This window comes from Colobus angolensis, unplaced genomic scaffold, assembly GCF_000951035.1.
Source record: "Colobus angolensis palliatus isolate OR3802 unplaced genomic scaffold, Cang.pa_1.0 Scaffold24, whole genome shotgun sequence".
Classification (NCBI taxonomy): domain Eukaryota; kingdom Metazoa; phylum Chordata; class Mammalia; order Primates; family Cercopithecidae; genus Colobus; species Colobus angolensis.
In genome coordinates, this window is record NW_012115599.1 from 9,335,769 (window position 1) to 9,354,674 (window position 18,906).

An 18,906-nucleotide genomic window follows, 5' to 3' on the forward strand; every position below is an offset into this window, starting at 1 on the left:
AACAACGAAAGGAACAACCTGATTTTTACTTCAGCCAGTATATGTAGATCTGGAATACTAAAGTACATTTTTCTCCAAGCTGCAAATCTTTCTATGTTTAGATGGGTCTTTTCCAAGGATTCATTTTTCTGTATGTCTGACACATGGCTTTATTAAGACTAAAAGAAACTTTGTGGCCTAGAATAGCTTTCTAACCAGTCTTTGCCACACTTTTCTTTCCCCTCTAGTCCATCCTATTCATTACTCCTAGATTAATTTTTCTAAAACACTGGTTATTGAAAAACCGCACTGGAAAAACCTTAATTGACTTCCCATTTCTAGATGAATTGAGCAGAAACTTTTCACCTTGGCATTTAACACCTACAACACAACATATCTTTGCAGTCTCATGAGAACCACTGGCGAGGAGATAAAAGTGGGTGGCCAAGGCCCCTGGCCCAGAGCCACCTGCTCAAAACCTCTAGGTGTAGGACCCTCTGGAATCTCTTGTTTTTTAAAGCTCCACAGCTGAAGCACCACTAGCCAGGGGTGGCAAGCTCTGGCACTGGGAACAGGCAGAGGTAGACTCCTATCTTGCCTTTATCACTTACTTACGACTCAGTGATTTCCAGCATGGGTGCAGGCCTCTCAAAGCATAGGCTGCTGCTTTCTGTAAAATGTGATCAAATGATATCTTGTGAGAAAAATTGCAATTATATGTACAATAATATTTGGTATAGAGTAAGCACCGGACAAATGTTAGGTGCTATTGTTTCACAGTAGTAGTAGTAATAAAAGTCACAAGCTTCGTGTTCAGGCAGATGGAGGCTCAAATCACAACTCTATTACCCCCCCTCTAGATCTTACCCAAATTGCCTATTTCTCTGATTCTCAGTTTCCTTGTCTATAAATAGGATGAATAATGCCTACCTTATTTGATATCAGATAGAAAACATTGGCTGGGCGTGGTGGCTGACGCCTGTAATCCCAGCACTTTGGGAGGCCAAGGCAGCGAATCACTTGAGCTCAGGAGTTCAAGACCGGCCTGGGCAACAGGGCAAAACCTTGTTTCTCTACAAAAAATTAGCTGGGCGTGGTGGCACACGCCTGTGGTCCCAGCTACTTGGGAAGCTAAAGTGGGGGAATCACTCGAGCCCAGGAGGCGGGGATTGCATTGAGCAAGATTGCATCACTGCACTCCAGCATACCCTGTCTCAAAAAAACAAAAAAGAAAGAAAGAAAATATTAGCACGTCACTACATAGTAGGCACAAAATCATAGCAAATGTGGTTTTTTGTTAGTCTGTTTTTTGAGACGGAGTTTTCATTCTTGTTGCCCAGGCTGGAGGGTAATGGCGCAATCTCGGCTCACTGCAACCTCCGCCTCCCAGGTACAAGCAATTTTCCTGTTTCAGCCCCCCAAGTAGCTCAGATTACAGGCCTGTGCCACCATGCCTGGCTAATTTTTTTGTGTTTAGTAGAGATGGGGTTTCACCATGTTAGTCAGGCTGGTCTCGAACTCCTGACCTCAGGTGATCCACCTGCCTCGGCCTCACAAAGTGCTGAGATTACAGGCATGAGCCACTGAGCCCAGCCAGCAAATATTTTAAATGTTTTAGGAGTGTCCTAAGCTCTTCGTGTTTTCACCAACCCTTCCCATCAACCCTATCAGGTAATATTGCTATTACTATTTTAGAGGTGAAGAATCTAAGACAGAGAAGTTAAGTGACTTGCTTGAGGTCAGAAAGCTGAAAAGCTTCAGACTCTAGAGCCCACTCTTACCTGCCATGCTATGCTACTTCTCATTATTGTAATGCATTATTATTGATTTACTTTTTTTCCCTACTTCCACCCCTATCAACACTAGCTCCCATAATACTGTGGGTAATTCTTTGTATTCCCTATAGCACCTAGCAAGCACTTCATATGGAGAAGACACTGTTAACTCTGTAGACCTTATCATTTGAGAGAGATGTTGGATTCGTTTCCCAAAAAGTATGCTGTTTTTAAGGGGTGGTTTTTGAGCTACTTGTCTTCTCTAACCTCTTCTTTATTCTCTCTGCATCATGAGAGTGTCAGTTACCTTCCCTTTTCATGCTGTTACACTTACTTTTGTGGATTTCACCCTTAGTCCTTAAAAGACTGTTATATTCCAGCTTTCTCCAAAGGAGAAATTTAGGTGTACATCTTCCTTTATTTTATTACTTATATTCTGAAAATTTGGAGATTTAATCAGAATTCCTATCTTCCTGAGTCGTCTGAAATTCTGCATTACAGTTGTGATTATTTTCCTTTGATATCACAATTTTGATTTATGTTTTTCGTAACACTTGTATTTTTCCTTATTACCACATCAATATATATTCATTGTGGAAAACTATGTAAAAATACAGAAAATAATATGTTAAAAATAAAAACTGCTGCATTTTACTCCTTACTGATACTCACTTTTAACATTTTGATAAATGTCCTTCTTGTTTTTTCAATGAACACACACACACCTTTCATAAAATTAGGATCTAACTATACATACATATCTTAATTTTCTTTTATTGTGTGATTTACAAGTATTGTTCTTTGACTTATTTAAAAAATATGGAAATAAATGATAAGGAGATTTTGTATACATTGCTGGCTACCAACAATAGGCATTTATTACTAATGCATTTCTTAGGACTTAGACAGCTTTTTGTCTGGGATCCATTAAAAAGCCTGTCTTACCCATAAGAGTGACTAAAAGAAAATGAGCCCAACAGGGAATTTTGAGGAGGTTCCCACTGTTGACAGCAGGCACTGGCCTTCACTCTGCCATTTGAGTCCTGCTACTGAAAACAAAGCTGGCTTTGGGCTCTGCACTACTGTATGTGGTATTTGATTCTATATGCCTTGGTTTTCCACATACCTTGCCAAATTGGTTTCCTGACCATGACCTTGTAGTTCAGCATTTCCTCTTCCCTCTACCCGTTTCCTGCCTTTACGTTTGATCGTCAGAATCTTTTTTTCACATAAATCCCATGGTAGTAATATAGTAGTCATATCTACAGTCAGGAGACCCCACCCTTGGTCTCCTGAAGTTCTTCTGGAAAAGTACACTTTACAGGTCTGTAAAACTCCATAACTGTAATATGAAACCACCACACAATATAAAAATGTGTTTTTCTGTCTTTTATTTTAATTTTTATTTTTGAGACAGAATATTGCTCTGTCTCCCAGGCCAGAGTGCAGTGGCGTGATGTTGGCTCACTGCAACCTCCATCTTCCGGGTTCAAACAAGTCTCCTGCCTCAGCTTCCTGGGTAGCTGGGATTACAGGCTCCCACCACCATGCCTGGCTAAGTTTTATATTTTTAGTAGAGAAGGGGTTTGCCATGTTGGCCAGGGTGGTCTTGAACTCCTGACCTTAGGTGATCCTCCTGCCTCAACTTCCCAAAGTGCTGGGATTACAGGCGTGAGCCACTGCGCCCGGCCTCTGTTTTTAATAGAAGATTTTAGAATAGAGAAACAGTTTTCTTCGTTAATCCTGGCATGACATTGCCCTTAAGCAGTATTTTCACCTCTTACCTGTACGCGTGTGACTCCTACATCTTGTCCAGCCCACACCTCTCCCCTCTGCTGCAGTTCTCTGTTTCTATATACTTTCGTGACATCTTCAACTATATATAATATTGTCACTTTAAGCCCACTCTTTCTTAAACGGACTTCATTATTTTGCCTACAAACCTGCTTCACCTGTTGTTTTATTCCTTCCTGTGGAACCCCTTAAATACTCTTTCAGTCTCCTGGAGTACAAATAAAACAGTAAGGTGGCCAGATGCAAAGTAAGTATACAGAAGTCAATACCTCTCCTGTAAACCACCAGTGATCAATTTAAAGAAATAAAACTCCAATCACCATAGCAATTAAAATGATAAAATACCCAAGAAAAAAATTAATAATTCTGTGACACATATTGCAAAAAAAATTTATTGAAGAATTAAATTCATGGAGAAACATATTTCTAGAAGAGAAAATATTAGTTTTCCCCAAAGGGATCTGTAGATTCAGTGTAATTCCAACCAAAAGTCCCAGTGGAATTTTAGTTTGATAAACTTATTCTGAGATTCCTCACAATTTGAATGAAGAAGATTGAGAGGAATAGTCCTACCAGGTATAAAAGTATGTCTTAAATTTAAACATTATGGCATTAGCACAAGAAGAGACAAACAGATCATTGAAACAGAATAGAATCCAGGGGAAAAAGAAAAGGACTTAGAACCAAATTTTTTTTTTCTTTTTTCTCTTTTTCTTGTTAGAAACCCTGCTGTAGAAGGAACTAAATTTAAAATATGATAAATACAGCATTTAAAATCAGAGGGAGGCTGGGCGCCATGGCTTACGCCTATAATCCCAGTGCTTTGGGAGGCCGAGGCAGGTGGATCACCTGAGGTCAGGAGTTCGAGACCAGTCTGACCAACATGGGGAAACCCATCTCTACTAAAAATACAAAATTAACCGGGTGTGGTGGCATATGCCCATAATCCCAGCTACTCAGGGGGCTGAGGCAGGAGAATCGCTTGAACCTGGGAGGTGGAGGTTGCAGTGAACCAAGATCACGCCATTGCAATCCAGCCTGGGCAACAAGAGCAAAACTCCATCTCAAATAAAATAAAATAAAGTAAAATAAAACAAAATAGAATAATAAAATAAAATCAGCGCGAACAGGAGGGACAGTTGAGTAAATTGGAGAGGACAAAAGAATATTGCAAAGGTCTTCAGGTGAGAGAGCGTACGCGGTGCATCTCTTGGACCAAGAAATTCCTGTGACCAGAGAGCAGGAGTAGGGGCAGTGGAGAGAGAGGATGTTAAAGAGCAGGCAAGAGTAACACTGTATGTGTCCTTCTGAAGAGTTTGGACTTTTATTCAAGTGTCTTATTCATCCCCAGCAGCTGAGTGACATGATCGGATCCACATTTGTAGAGGGATTGCACTGGCTAACTGGGGTTCTGTTCCAGTGAAATTCAAGCAAGAGAGCTTCTCAGCCTGAACTGAACTGAAGCAGTTGGGGTGGAATGGGCAGACCTTGGTGTTTGCAATGTGGTGAGCTTGGAAAGAGGAGGAGAGAAAGATTGTGCTGCAGTTTCTGAGTTGGGAGATTGGATGGATGATGATGATGCCTTTCAGTGAGAGAGAGAAAGTGGACCAGGTTTCAGGAGAGGCATGGAGAAGAGGATGAGTTCTGTTTTGGACATGTTGAATTTAAAATAAGACTTCTTATAAGTCTTATTTTAAGACTTCTCAGAGGAGCAGTAGACTTAGGCATTTGACGTATATCTGAATGTCATCAAAGATCTGGCTGGAGATAAACTTATGAGGCATCAGGACCTAGCTCACAGTTGACATCATGGGAGCAGATGAGAGTGTACAGGAAGAGCATATAAGCGAACAAGTGAGGACAGCATCCTGAGGAATACCTGAGGGAGAGGGGCCTCCAAAAGAGACTGAGAAGGGGAAAAAGTGGATGGAGACAGCTTGTTAGGAATTTTGACTGCAAAGAGAAGAAAGATGGTGGTACTTAGGAGAATATGTGGAGTTGAACAGTTTTCTGAGTTTCTTTTTTGAAAATGGGGAAGGGCATTGACATGTTTAGATATTGATGGGAAGGATCCAGAAGAGAGAAAGGAAATAATTGATAGGTCCTGGTCTCCAGGGAGGCTGAAAACAAAAGCCCCAGATGGGTTGGGTGCAGAGAAGGTGCATGTGTAGGTGACTGCATTGGGTTGGGATCAAGTTAAGAGAGGCTAATGGCTTCTATTTTCTCTGTGAAGTAGGAGCAGAGTTTTCTGCTGCAAACAAAGCAGCAGAATGAGGAGTTTGAGGAAAATGCAAAAAGTTTGAAATAGCTACTGTGGAGAAGGGAGAGAGGCAATTAACACAGTATGATAATTTTGGGCATATGGAATTTGAATTCCAGAGAGATAACATCTATGTGAGGTGAGGGTTTGGAGCTGAAGCTTGAGTTTAAGATTAGATATGGAGATTTGGGATTGTTAGACAATTTAAATCGATGGTTGAATAGAAAATGAACAATTGGCAGGGCAAAGGGAATCAGAGAAAGAAACTCCAGATAAGGAGGAACAGTAAGATAAAGCTGAAGGGGAACAGCAGGAGAAATAGAAATACCCGGCAAGTATGATATCATGGCAACCAAGATAAGGTCATTATCCTTAGCAAGCTTACACAGGAACAGAAAACCAAATACTGCATGTTCTCACTTATAAGTGTGAGCTAAATAATGAGAACACATGAACAGAAAGAGGAGAACAAGAGACACTGGGCCTACTTGAGGGAGGATGTTGGGAGGAGAGAAAGGTTCGAGTAGAAGGGGTGAGTTAATGAGTGGGGTCACTTTTGTAGAGTAGTGATTCCTGACCTTGGCTCACATTGGAATCACTTGGGGATCTTTAAGCAAATACCCATGCCTCTGCCAATCCAAGACCACTTAAATTGGAATCCGTGGGTGGGGCCCTGGCATCACAGTTTTTCTTTATACTGCAAACTTCTTTTTAAAAAATATTTTAACTTGCCGGGCGCAGTGGCTCATGCCTGTAATCCCAGCACTTTGGGAGGCCGAGGCGGGTGGATCACCCGAGGTTGGGCGTTTGAGACCAGCCTGACCAACATGGAGGAACCCCGTCTCTACTAAAAATACAAAAATTAGCCGGGCGTGGTGGTACATGCCTGTAATCTCAGCTACTAGGGGAGGTCAAGGCAGGAGCATCACTTGAACCTGGGAGGCGGAGGTTGCAGTGAGCCGAGATCGCGCCATTGCACTCCAGCCTGGGCAGTGAGAGTGAAACTCTGTCTCAAAAAAAAAAAAAAATTGACTTTTATTTTAGGTTCAGGGGTACATGTGCAGGTCTGTAATACAGGTAAACTTGTGGCTTGGGGGCTTAGTATACATGTTATTTAATCACTCCAGTACTAAGCATAGTATCCAATAGGTTTTTATTTTTTTCTGAACCTCTTTCTCCTCCAAACCTGCTCCCTCAAGTAGGCCCCGGTGTCTCTTGTTCTCCTATTTCTGTCCATGTCTTCTCATTATTTAGCTCCCACTTATAAGTGAGAACATGCAGTATTTGGTTTTCTGTTCCTGTGTTCATTTGCTAAGGATAATGACCTCCGTGGAACTGGAGACCAATTTTTTTTATGACTTCTTAGTATTTCTTTTTTATTGCTGCATGGTATTCCATTGTGTATATATAGCACATTTTCTTTATCCAGTCTACTGTTCATGGGCATTTAGTTTGATTCCATTTCTTTGATATTGTGAATAGTGCTGTGATGAGCATACGCATACATGTGTCTTTATGGTAGAATGACTTATATGCCTTTGGGTATATACCCAGTAGTGGGATTGCTGGGTCAAATGGTACTTCTGTTTTTAGTTATTTGAGGAATCTCCACACTGCTTTCCACAATGACTGAACTAATTTACACTCCCACCAGCAGTGTATAAGCATTCCCCTTTCTCTGCAACCTTGCCACCATCTGGTTTTTTGTTTGTTTGTTTGTTTTTACTTTTTTATAATAACCATTCTGACTGGTGTGAGATGATATCTCATTGTGGTTTTCCTTTGCATTTCTGTAATGACTAGTGATATTTAACATTTTTTCATATGCTTGTTGAAACGTGTATGTCTTTTAAAAAGTGTCTGTTCATGTTATTTACCCACTTTTTAATGGGGTTGTTTTTTGCTTGTACATTTCCCCAAGTTCCTTGTAGATTCTGGGTATCAGACCTTTGTCAGATGTACATTTGCAAATATTATCTCCCATTCTGTAGGTTGCCTATTTACTCTGTTGATAGTTTATTTTCCTGTGCAGAAGTTCTTTAGTTTAATTAGGTCCCATTTATTGACTTTTGCTTTCATTGCAATTGCTGTTGGCGTTTTCATCATGAATTCTTTGCCAGTTCCTATGTCCAAAATGGTATTTCCCAGGTTGTCTTCCAGGGCTTTGATAGTTTGGATTTTACCTATAGGTCTTTAATCCATCTTGAGTTGATTTTTTTGTACTACAAGCTTGTAATTGGTAGCCAGGGTTGAGAATCCCTGCCAGAAAGAGAGAGAGACAGAGAGAGAGACAGAGAGAGAGAGAGAGAGAGAGAGAGTGAGAGTCCGATGAAGACTAAGAAGTGATTGGATCTGGCAAGCAGGACATCATTGGCTTTTGAGGAAGCAGTTTCAGTAAAGTGATGAGACTAGATTCCGATTTATAGCAGGAAGGGCTGGATAAGGATACAGGGTTTTGTGGTGGAATTAAAGTACATGGAGAGAATTGATGCTGCATGGCCCCTATCTTATGAAGTATTATTGTTAACTGCTATGAGTTGGATCTTTTTGAACTGTGGAACTTTTTGAGACTTGTGGAGAGTGGGGAAGCACTGAAGAGATGCTATTAGGAATATAAGAAGAGTCTGCAAGGCCACAGTGATGGCCTGGAAGAGCATGAATTGCATTCTGTAATTATGTGGCCCCTATTACCAACTGTTACTGATGTAACACATACAGTGCCAATGCATGTGGTGGAGCTGCTTCTAGGGCCTGAAATAGATTTTGAAATTAGCATGTAAGGCAAAAATGGCATAGGTCAAAATTGTTCTTATAAATCTCTTAGGAAGGTGCACAGTGGGGACTGCCTTTCCATCTCCACAGAGAGCCAGCTCTCCCTGGAAGCAGCAGAATATTCTTCACTTAAGCACCAGATGAAATAGTTGACTTGTATACAGCTGATGTTAAATGAAAAAAATGTGACTCTTTACACCAAAGCCATGCTCAGTTTAATTAAATACTCTCATTAAGAAGAAGTACTTGGGTCATTAATGAGGGATGCTTAAGTATGGAAATTAACTGAGGGTACAAAAGAATTAGTTCCCCGTCTCTCTGCTTGTAGGTATGTGATGAATAAAATGAGGAATTGTGTACATTAAGTTATTTTCAATTTTCTTTTTCTTTTTAAATGTCCTATGATCAGTTGACAATCAGTTTTCATTTTTAATTGAGCACATATAATTGAATTTGAGTAAATTAAATGCATGATGATGCAGCTCACATCACTGCATTTTTTATTTCTCACTTGCCCAAAATTGAGAGAGTATAACACAGTCATTAAGAGGATGGGCACTGGCTCAGACCACCTGGGTTTAAATCATGTCAGCATCACTCACAATATGTGTAACTTTGGTTATGTTACTCAATCTCGCTTTTCCTCCAATTTTCCATCTATCAAGTCAGCATGAAAATAGTATCTACCTCATCGGTTTGTTGTGAGGACCAAGTAAGTTAATACAGGTAAAACACTCAATACTGTCAGAAGTTATTATTGTTATAGTAATGGTGTATGCTGATGCATAAGTGTGATTTGAGGTTAGGCTACAACTTATATCACAAGGTCAGGCTTTTACTGGAGCTTAGGCTGTGGCCCAGTATATTATCTTGCTTTTCAAATCAAGGACCAGATGAAAGGATGAAAGAGCTGCTGACAAAGTTCAGATGTTTTACTGTAAAAAGCTGGGGGCAGGGAGGCTTATTTATGACTTTTAAAAAATTGAGCCTGCCCAAAGGGGGTTTCTTTCAAAACTCAGAAAAAAAACAAATACACCAATCAAGACACAAAATCATGGACTTTGGACTAAGATACATGGTATATACATTGGGATGTAGTAGATTCTTAGTTAATTAAAGCTTTTTAGGTTGTTTCTACCAAAACCTATGGTGCTGTGTGTGTTAAAGGCAGACTTTTTGATGATGTGATATGATAAATTCATCAGATTTTAGGTCTCATGATTTTTTGCAAAGAGAGAAAGAGACGTTTATTTCAAAAGAGCATCCCTATTGAAAAGGGACAGTGAAATGAAGTCTAATGATGTGTTAATCATCATTAAAGTTAAAGGATGGTGGCCAGGCACGGTGGCTCATGCCTGTAATCCCAGCACTTTGAGAGGCCAAGGCAGGTGGATCACTTGAGGTCAGCATTTCCAGACCAGCCTGGCCAACATGGTAAAACTCCATCTCTACTAAAAATACAAAAATTAGCCAGGTGTAGCAGTGTGCACCTGTAGTTCCAGCTGCTCGGGAGGCTGAGGCATGAGAATCATTTGAACCTGGGAGACGGAGGTTGCAGTAAGCAGAGATCACATCACTGTACCCCAGCCTGAGCAACAGAGTGAAACGCAGTCTCAAAAAAAAAAAAAAAAAAAAAAAAAAGATGTCTGAAAATGTAATGATAAAGTGGGGATAAAAAAAGAAGCTTCATTTTGATAGTGTGGGGGAAAAAAAACAACACATCTAAGATTAGGGCAGTTTTGAGTACGAGGCTTTTCATGTTTGGATTTTGCAATGGTTCCATTTAAATTTTTAGTAATAACTGGCATAAACTTCCCATTACCACTTCTTTGAAGTATATCTGTCATGTTTGTAAAGATTTCTTTTTCAGAAGAAAACTGGCAGCCACGATAAACATGTCCACGTTTAGAAATTGTCTATTTGAAAAAAAATTACCACAGTTTGGCTCAGAAAATAATTAAATTAAGCTTCTTAGTGCTTTGAAAGTATGGTACTGTATAAACTTATGAATAACATTTAGTTACCACTGAGCTAATAGTGTCTTGAAGAATTAAAGTTCATTATTCACTACTTTTTTAAAAAGTCAGAACCATAATGAGTTGAATAATAAATGTCCTAAAAGTTAAATTTAGTTTGGTTAGTTCTATGGCTATCCCATAGCATTAGAGTACTAGAATAATTTATGCCTCATAATCATAAAGTAGCTAATATTTATTGAGCATTTTTTTTGGCAGAAACGATTCTAAGCGTTTTACATATATTAGCTTATTTAATCATTACACCTCTGTGAAGCAGGTCTTGTTACCCCTTTTTTACAGATGAAGAAAATGAGGCATAGAGAGGTTAAGTCACTTACCAAAGACTTCATAGGTAGTATATGGCAGCACTGAGATTTGTATTCATATAAGCCACTGCCAGGACCTTAACCAGCCTCTACTTGAATACATAAATTCTGAGTTAGAGTTTAACATCCTTAAATTTTCATATATCTTAATTTTTAAAGAAGTAGGGCAAATTTACAAAATTAACTTGGGTTTATTGTACTGGTTATGGTACCCTGTAGAGAGGTTTCTGTTTCAAAGGTAGAATTCTTGGAAATTTAAATACTTCAGAATATTATGGGCCATTGAAACAAGACTTTGAGATGTGCTGGTTGTGCTATTTAGTGTAGTAGACTGACAGGTTGTGTTACATTACCTCTTCTGGTTATCAATCTTGCCTTTGATAATACATGCTAAATATTTTACTTACTGCTTTTAAAATTGATTCTATGTGTGAGGATTTGGGGATAAGTAGTCGGTATGTTTCAGTTTGTAGCAAAGAAGAGATATTGGGTGGTTTTGGACAAAATAATTCCCTTGCATTTTGGTTGCTTTTTCAAGTAGTTTTTCTGACTGGTCAAAATTGACACAACAACCATCTGGACAAGTCTTTATCGCCTTCCTTTGTTCCCTCATAGTTCCTTATATACCTTTGCTTATTGTGCAAATTCAGAAGAGCATTATTTACAAGATACCGTTATTTGAGTGGCAGCAAGTTCAGGGATGTGGAACATTCAGAAGAGCATCGTCCATTTATTCAGAAGATAAAACAAATCATTTCCTCAGGATGCTTCACATTGGTTGCTGGTCTAGCCTAGGCCTTTCCCTTGGGTCTTATATCTCTAGAATGAAAAGAGAGGGGAGTTATTCTCTATTAGGTCAATTTTATATGTTTTTAGGCTTACATTGCCATAATGAAAAGATTAAAATTCTCTTATGTCTTAACTGACTCCAGAGTGAATTTAATTGCTTTGGAAATTGTACTGATTTTATATATGTGCCTGTGTGTGGTTTGCATTATGATTCTGTGTGATTATAAAGATACGTTTGTGCAAGAGATTCAAACCATAAAAACATAACCCCCCTCCCACAAGCCCTCCACCGAGAATCAACTGGCGTCATTTTAATGAATAAGCTTCTAGACCCCACCCTCCCCTAGGGTATATATAGAGAGAGCTAGATGACTTTATATAAATAAAATCATACTATAGATGCTGTTTTGCTTTCTGTTACTTTCAGTCATGGGGATCTTTCCATGTCAATATAGACTGTCTTTTTAAATGGCAGCATAGTATTCCAATGTGAATGTATAATAATTTGTTCAACAAGCCAGTATTTCCAGGCATCTGTCTTATTTTTTCATTGTACTCTTGTAGGCATTGTGCTACTGGGAACATCATTTAAACTTAGCACCTTCACACGTTTTTTTCATTTTTCTCCATAGAGTACATTTGTAGGTATGGGCCTGCTGAGTCTAGCAGAATGTACATTACAATATTTTATGATGTTGCCAGTTTGTTCCCGAATGTCTGATTGTTATGTAGTCAGATGTATCTTTCTAGGCAGGCCTTCTTCACCCTAAAATTATAAAAGTGTTCACTCATTGGAGTAGCCAGGGTTCTTGGTTGTAAAAACAAAAACTGACTGTGGTTTATTTAAAAAAACAAAAATGGTATCCGGTGCTCCTAGCATTGGCAGGAAGACTAGAAATAAGATGTTAAGGGAGCCGGGTGGCCTACATCACAGTAAGGCCACATAGCAGGGATAGGCTGGTGAGACCAACCTTCCCCATCCCTGAACTTGCTGCCACTCAAATAATATCAGGAATATGTTGTTTTCCCACTTTTCTTCATTGGTTTCCCCTGTGGTGTCTTCATTCTTACATGCATTGTTCCCATGCGGTACTAAAGACAGCTAGAATCCATAGTCTTACCATTTTACCATCCCAGAAAGAAAGAAGGCACTTCCCAATATCTTGTGTGGAAATCTTGGTATGGAATCTCATTGGCCTGTCTTGGGGTATGTATGCATCTGTGAACCAACCACTGTGGCAAAGGGGATGAATGCACTGACAGGCCAGGCCTAGGCCATGTGCGCATCCCTGGTGTCGAGAATTAAATCATCCAGCCTGAGAAAAAAGGGAGGGGTGGTTCTCGAAGAAAAGAAGGGTGCCATTGTGAAAGAAGGGGAATAGATGCAACAAGAGAAATAAATATCCCCTGTGATTATATTTTTAATATTTGACTGTATTCTTTTAGGAGAGCAAAGTGCCATTTTACAATTTATTGTTTCAGAAAATTAAACTATCTTTTAATTAAATCTGTTCTTCATTGTACGTGGGATCATTAAAATACCAGCAAGAATTTATTAAAATACCAATAAGGAAAGTAAGCTTCATTCTTTATTTTTCAATCAATTATCATGAATTAAAGAAAGCTGTGGGGCCAGGCATGGTGGCTCATGCCTGTAATCCCAGCACTTGGGAGGCTGAGGCGGGAGGTTAACCTGAGGTCAGGAGTTCGAGACCAGCCTGGCCAACATAGTGAAACTCTGTCTCTACTAAAAAATACAAAAATTAGCTGGGCATGGTGGCAGGTGTCTGTAATCCCAGCTACTCAGGAGGCTGAGGCAGGAGAATCACTTGAACCTGGGAGGTGGAGGTTGCAGTGAGCTGAGATCACACCATTGCACTTCAGCCTGGGGGATGAGAGACTTCGTCTAAAAGAAGAAAGAAAGAGAGAGAGAGAGAAGGAAGAAAGAAGTAAAGATGAGTAAAGATTTGCTTATTTTCCATTGTATACGTGGAATATGGATTCTTAAATATGCAGGATTCACATATGGTGAGGGTATACATTTTACTAAAGGACTGTATATTAGTGAAATTTGATACAGTATTCTAGAGATGTCTAGAGGGATACATAACAGCATACACTAGGAAAGCCAAAACTAAAACTTAAAAAAACAAAAACAAAAAACCCTCAATTACATGGCATAAAATGTCACTGCTGTGTTTTACAAGACAGTCCTGTAGTCATTCAAAACTGTTTCCCCATTTGAGTCACTACTTGCTCAATATATTTTCTCCCATGAATGTCGGTAATATGTGTTTTAGCAAACAGAAAAATATCAAGAAACAATGCAGTGTAGTGAAGCAAACATGGGTTTTGAAGTTAGACAAACTTGGGTTTCAATTTGATGTGTTTGTTTGTTTGTTTTGATATGAGATGGGGTCTGTATTAGTCCATTCTGAATGCTGCTAATAAAGACATACCCGAGACTGGGTAATTTATAAAGGAAAGAGGCTTAATTGACTCACAGTTCAGCATGGCTGAAGAGGCCTCAGGAAACGTACAATTATGGCGGAAGGGGTTGCAAACTCGTCCTTCTTCACATGGTGGCGGCAAGGAGAAGTGCGAGCAAAGTGGGAAAAACCCCTTATAAAACCATCAGATCTGGTGAGAACTCACTCACTATCATGAGAACAGCATGGGGGGACTGCCCCCATCATCTCGTCACCTCCTACGAGGTCCCTCCCCCAGTGCATGGGGATTACAATTCAGATTACAATTCAAGATGCGATTTGGGTGGGGACACAGAGCGAGACCTTGTCAGGGTCTTACTGTGTTGCCCAGGCTGGTCGCAAACCTCTGGGCTCAAGTGATCCTTGTACCTCAGCCTCCTGAGTAGTTGGAATTTCAGGGGCACACCACCGTGCCTGACTTCCAGTCTGATATTAAAGGATATGACCTTGCATATGTCTCCCCATCTGAAACCTACCTCATGAGTTTAGGGATCAAATGATGTTTTTCTATAACAATAGTAACTATTATCATTATTATAGTAATTTGGAGTCATTATTGAGGGAAAAGTAACATTTTTAAAGAAAATCAGTTGTTCCAGTTAGCATATTCAGAGACAGTTGTGTGTATAAGAGAATTATGATACATTTCCAAATGTGTACTGGGATTTTTTTTTTTTAATATCTTCAGTTTTGGTATAGCTGTTGTAAGTAAGCCTTTGGGGTGAAAAGGTTGATTTACTAGAGATAGGCTGTGATGTGCCAGCTAGTGTTACTCTACAGTGTTCAAGGATCTGCGAGAAGCAGAACTTCCTGTACAGTTTCAGGAGTAGAAAGGAGCAGTGGTGGCCCAAAGTGCCTGGCCACTGCACAGTGGTCATGTCCCCTAATAATTGAATGAGTCTGTAGAGTGAGCCCAATGTAGCCCAGCAGTGTTTGAACTCTGGGTCACACTTTAATTTGATTAACACTTTCACTTATTGATGGTCTTGATTTGTCTTGGCACTTTGCAATTGAATGATCTATACAAAGGCTTTCTCCTTTGGACACAGCATATATTTGTTGTCTAACTACAGAGTTTAACATCAAATAATTTTATGACAGACCACATTTGGCATGCCTAGTTATTCAGGGAATTTTCAAAGAACCGTAGAGGGACTTTTTAGTCACACATCCTCTCTGTTCTTAGTCATCTACTCCTTTTATGGTAGTCATTAGCCAGTATCTCTCAACCTCTTCTACAATGTTTAACAGTTAGTGTACACTCTCTGTAGCATTGGTTTTTTTTGAGCTCTGTGTACTTAATAATGAGACAGTCAGCATATACTTGTGAAAACATAAACTAAATGTTGGTATATTCTCCTCATGGTTTCTTTTTATAGAACCATGGTTGTTAATACATACACACATTAAACTACTTCAAAATCACTAATTAAAACATTTTCTCATCTGTATTTTGGGAGTATTATCTTTTTTCTCCTCCAGTTGTACCGCTTAAGTATCATTGCTTACATTCAGAATTAAGGGGCAAGATAATGAAAGACAGTATGATTTAGAAGTTTTGCTTTAATGCATAGGGAAACAGACATTTTCATATTGTAGGTAATCAGAAGTACCTTCTACATTTAACTACTTGACCCTAATGGCCTGGTCAAATTCCAGTGTTGCATAATTGCATTCTACCTTCCCTAACACCTAGTGAATTTAATTGTTTGGCTACAAACTATTCCCCTTAACTTTTTAGAACTGTTTTGTAGGCTGTGCTCTTATAAAGATATATCAAAAGCCCCACTTGTCACCTTTTCTAAAAATGCAAGTCATTTTCACTCCCTCTCCTTCTAATCCTATTTTCTCCCCATATTTATAGACACATTTCCCCCAAAATATTCAATTTTCTTTTTCATGGATCCAAAAGACATTGGACATATGGCTTGAACTCAACACTGGGGTAATAATTAATTAAGGTAAGAAAGCAAGGATTTTGGAAAGTGTGGGTCAATGAGTCAGATTTTTCTCCTGGTCTCCCTCCAGTAAGGTATTACAAAGTGCTCCCCTAATTGTCTTGCAGGCCCCGACAGCGTATCCTGAATTAAACTTGTTCTGTTTCCCCAGCTTACCCTCCTAAATTCTCTATCTCCTGTCACAGCATCTCTTTCCATCCCTTAATCATCTAAACTGGAATCTCAGCTCTCTATTTCACACCCTGTATCCAATCCCCTCAGCCCTTAGGGGATAGGGGGCAATAGATCCTGGCTGCGCCAGTCACCCATGGGCTCCAGCAGCAAGCAGATGTGTTCATTTCTTGCAGTATGCTGTACAAATGTTTTATTTTTGTATGCCATGATGTGAAAAAGTTTGGAAAGTGTTCAGGATAGAATTTACACTCCTATGAAGGCTGTGGGAGAAATGACCCCAACTGACTTTCTGGCTTCATCCTCTCCCTCTCTCTTCAAGTATATTTTATGTTATAACCTAATCAAAAAAAAAGGTCTCAGTACCCTAAACACACTTTGCCATTTTATTTCCCCGTCCTTAATTACATCATTTTGTGGTTGCTTCTCCCTGTTTCTGCATGGTGAAATTTTATTCCACCTTTATGCACAACCCAAATGTTATCTCTTCCTTGGCCTTAGTAGGGAGAATTAACGGTGTTTTCTTTTGTGATTCCAGAGCTTATGCTTTTAACCATTATGCTATGGTAAGCCAGTACATCTCTATTGCTCTGGAATTAGACTACCTGGGTTTAGATCCCAGCTATGTAGCAGCTGAATGACTTTGGGTAATTGTGTAAACCTTCAAGTACTTAGTTTTCTTATTCGTAACCTGGATATAACAGTGGTCTCTAACTGTGTCACTAGGATTAAGTGACAGAGAAAGTTATTTAGTGCACAGTAAATGTTTTCTTACAATGATTATCTGAATATTTATCAAATATTTGAAAAAAAAACTTGTTGTGTGCCCCATCCTGGGTTGTAAACTGCTTGAGGGAAGGGGCTGTATCTTACTCCTTTTTGTTCAACATTTATGGTAGTTCTTGGCACTATTATTAGTTTTAGTATTAAGCATTCTATAGATCTTCGTCTCCACCAGGAAGTATCTCCTTCAAATACCCTTGCAACAACTCTATGAGGGAGATATTGTTTCGTCCATTTAACCAAGGCATAGAAAGGTTAAGTACCTTGTCTAAGGCCACAAGCTAGTAAGAATTTGGACCGCAGGCAGCCTGGAACAAATTCCAAACTATTAACCACCACACTAGGCTACCTCCTAGTAGGTGCTTAGTAAATCTCCATTGGAACAAATAGATGAATGAGATTCAGATAAACAGGCATGTGGGATGGAGTGCTAGGAAATGGTCCTATTGAAAGAGATGTGGGTAAGAAGTAAAGAAAAAATTATCAGGAGCTAAACTAAGTAAGAGGAAACATTGATCGTAGTACTATAGTAACACCAGGGGGTAATCAGTATTAGTGTCCTTTGCAGATACATAAAACTTTATTTTCTGAGTTGGAAAGCTTCTGGATTGCAAAAAGTAGCTTTATGCCTCAAATGAGCTCAGTTTATACCCCAATTAAAATATATTATAATGAGAATTTATTTTTCCACCATGATAGAGTTACTGGTACTGGTCCTCCCTCCTGTTTCAAGTAACAAGAAAACTGGACACAGCATATGAAAGAACTGTTTCCAACACTGGACAACAGGCAGTGCAGACAGGGATCTCCGAGAGAGCGGAACAGAGTCAGTCCTGGGATCACCACAGGTTTCCGAGTGCAGGCATTGTGCATCCACCATGTAGCAGAGCTGAGGAAGGAGAGAGATTGGAGGTCAGCGAAGCGGAAAAGGCCGGGACTTGTGAGGCAAAGTGCCAGAGAGGAGGGAGCTATGCAGAAAAAGAACTTCACACATCTGCATAGGATCCCTTGAGTTTGTTGCCAGATACTCAGCTATGCATGCCTACAGTTAAACTCCCCATGGGCCATCTGTGTTGGTGGTCCCCAGATCACCCTCTGTGTGATGACTTTCTAGGAGGACCCACAGGGCTCAGGATGTACTCCTGGCTAAGATTTGCTACAGTGAAAGGGTACAAAGCAAAAAACAACAAAGGGAAAAGGTGCATGAGATGAAGTTTGGAGGAAGCCAGGCACAAACAAGCTTCGAAGAGTCCTCTTCTGGTGGAGCCACACAGGATGCACCTAATTTCCTTAGCAATGAGTTGTGACAACACATGTGAAATGCTGTCTCTACCAGGGAAGCTCATTAGAGACTCAGTGCCAGGATTTTTGTTAGGGGCTAGTCATATTCTGCCTGCCACATACTAAAATTCCAGACTTTCACAAAGAAATCAGGTGTTCAGCACAATATTGTTTACACAAATAATTTAGGCACTGTGAGCCACTCTTAACAGGGTGTTCAGAATGCTCCTAAAATCCAAGTTCCCAGATGTTAGCTAGGGGCCAACCTTGTAAGCAGGCCTTTCAAAAGGCAGCACTTGCACCTGCTGTGTTAACTTTTTATTATACTTTGGGCAGAGAACTGTAAGAGATCCCAGAGGACATTTGACAATTTCTGGAGACATTTTGTGTTGTCACAACTGGGAGATCCACGGACATACATTGGATAGAAGCCAGGAATGCTGCTAAACGCTATGCAATCCACAGAACAGTCCCACCCCTTCAACCAAAAATTTTGTAGCCCAAAATGTCA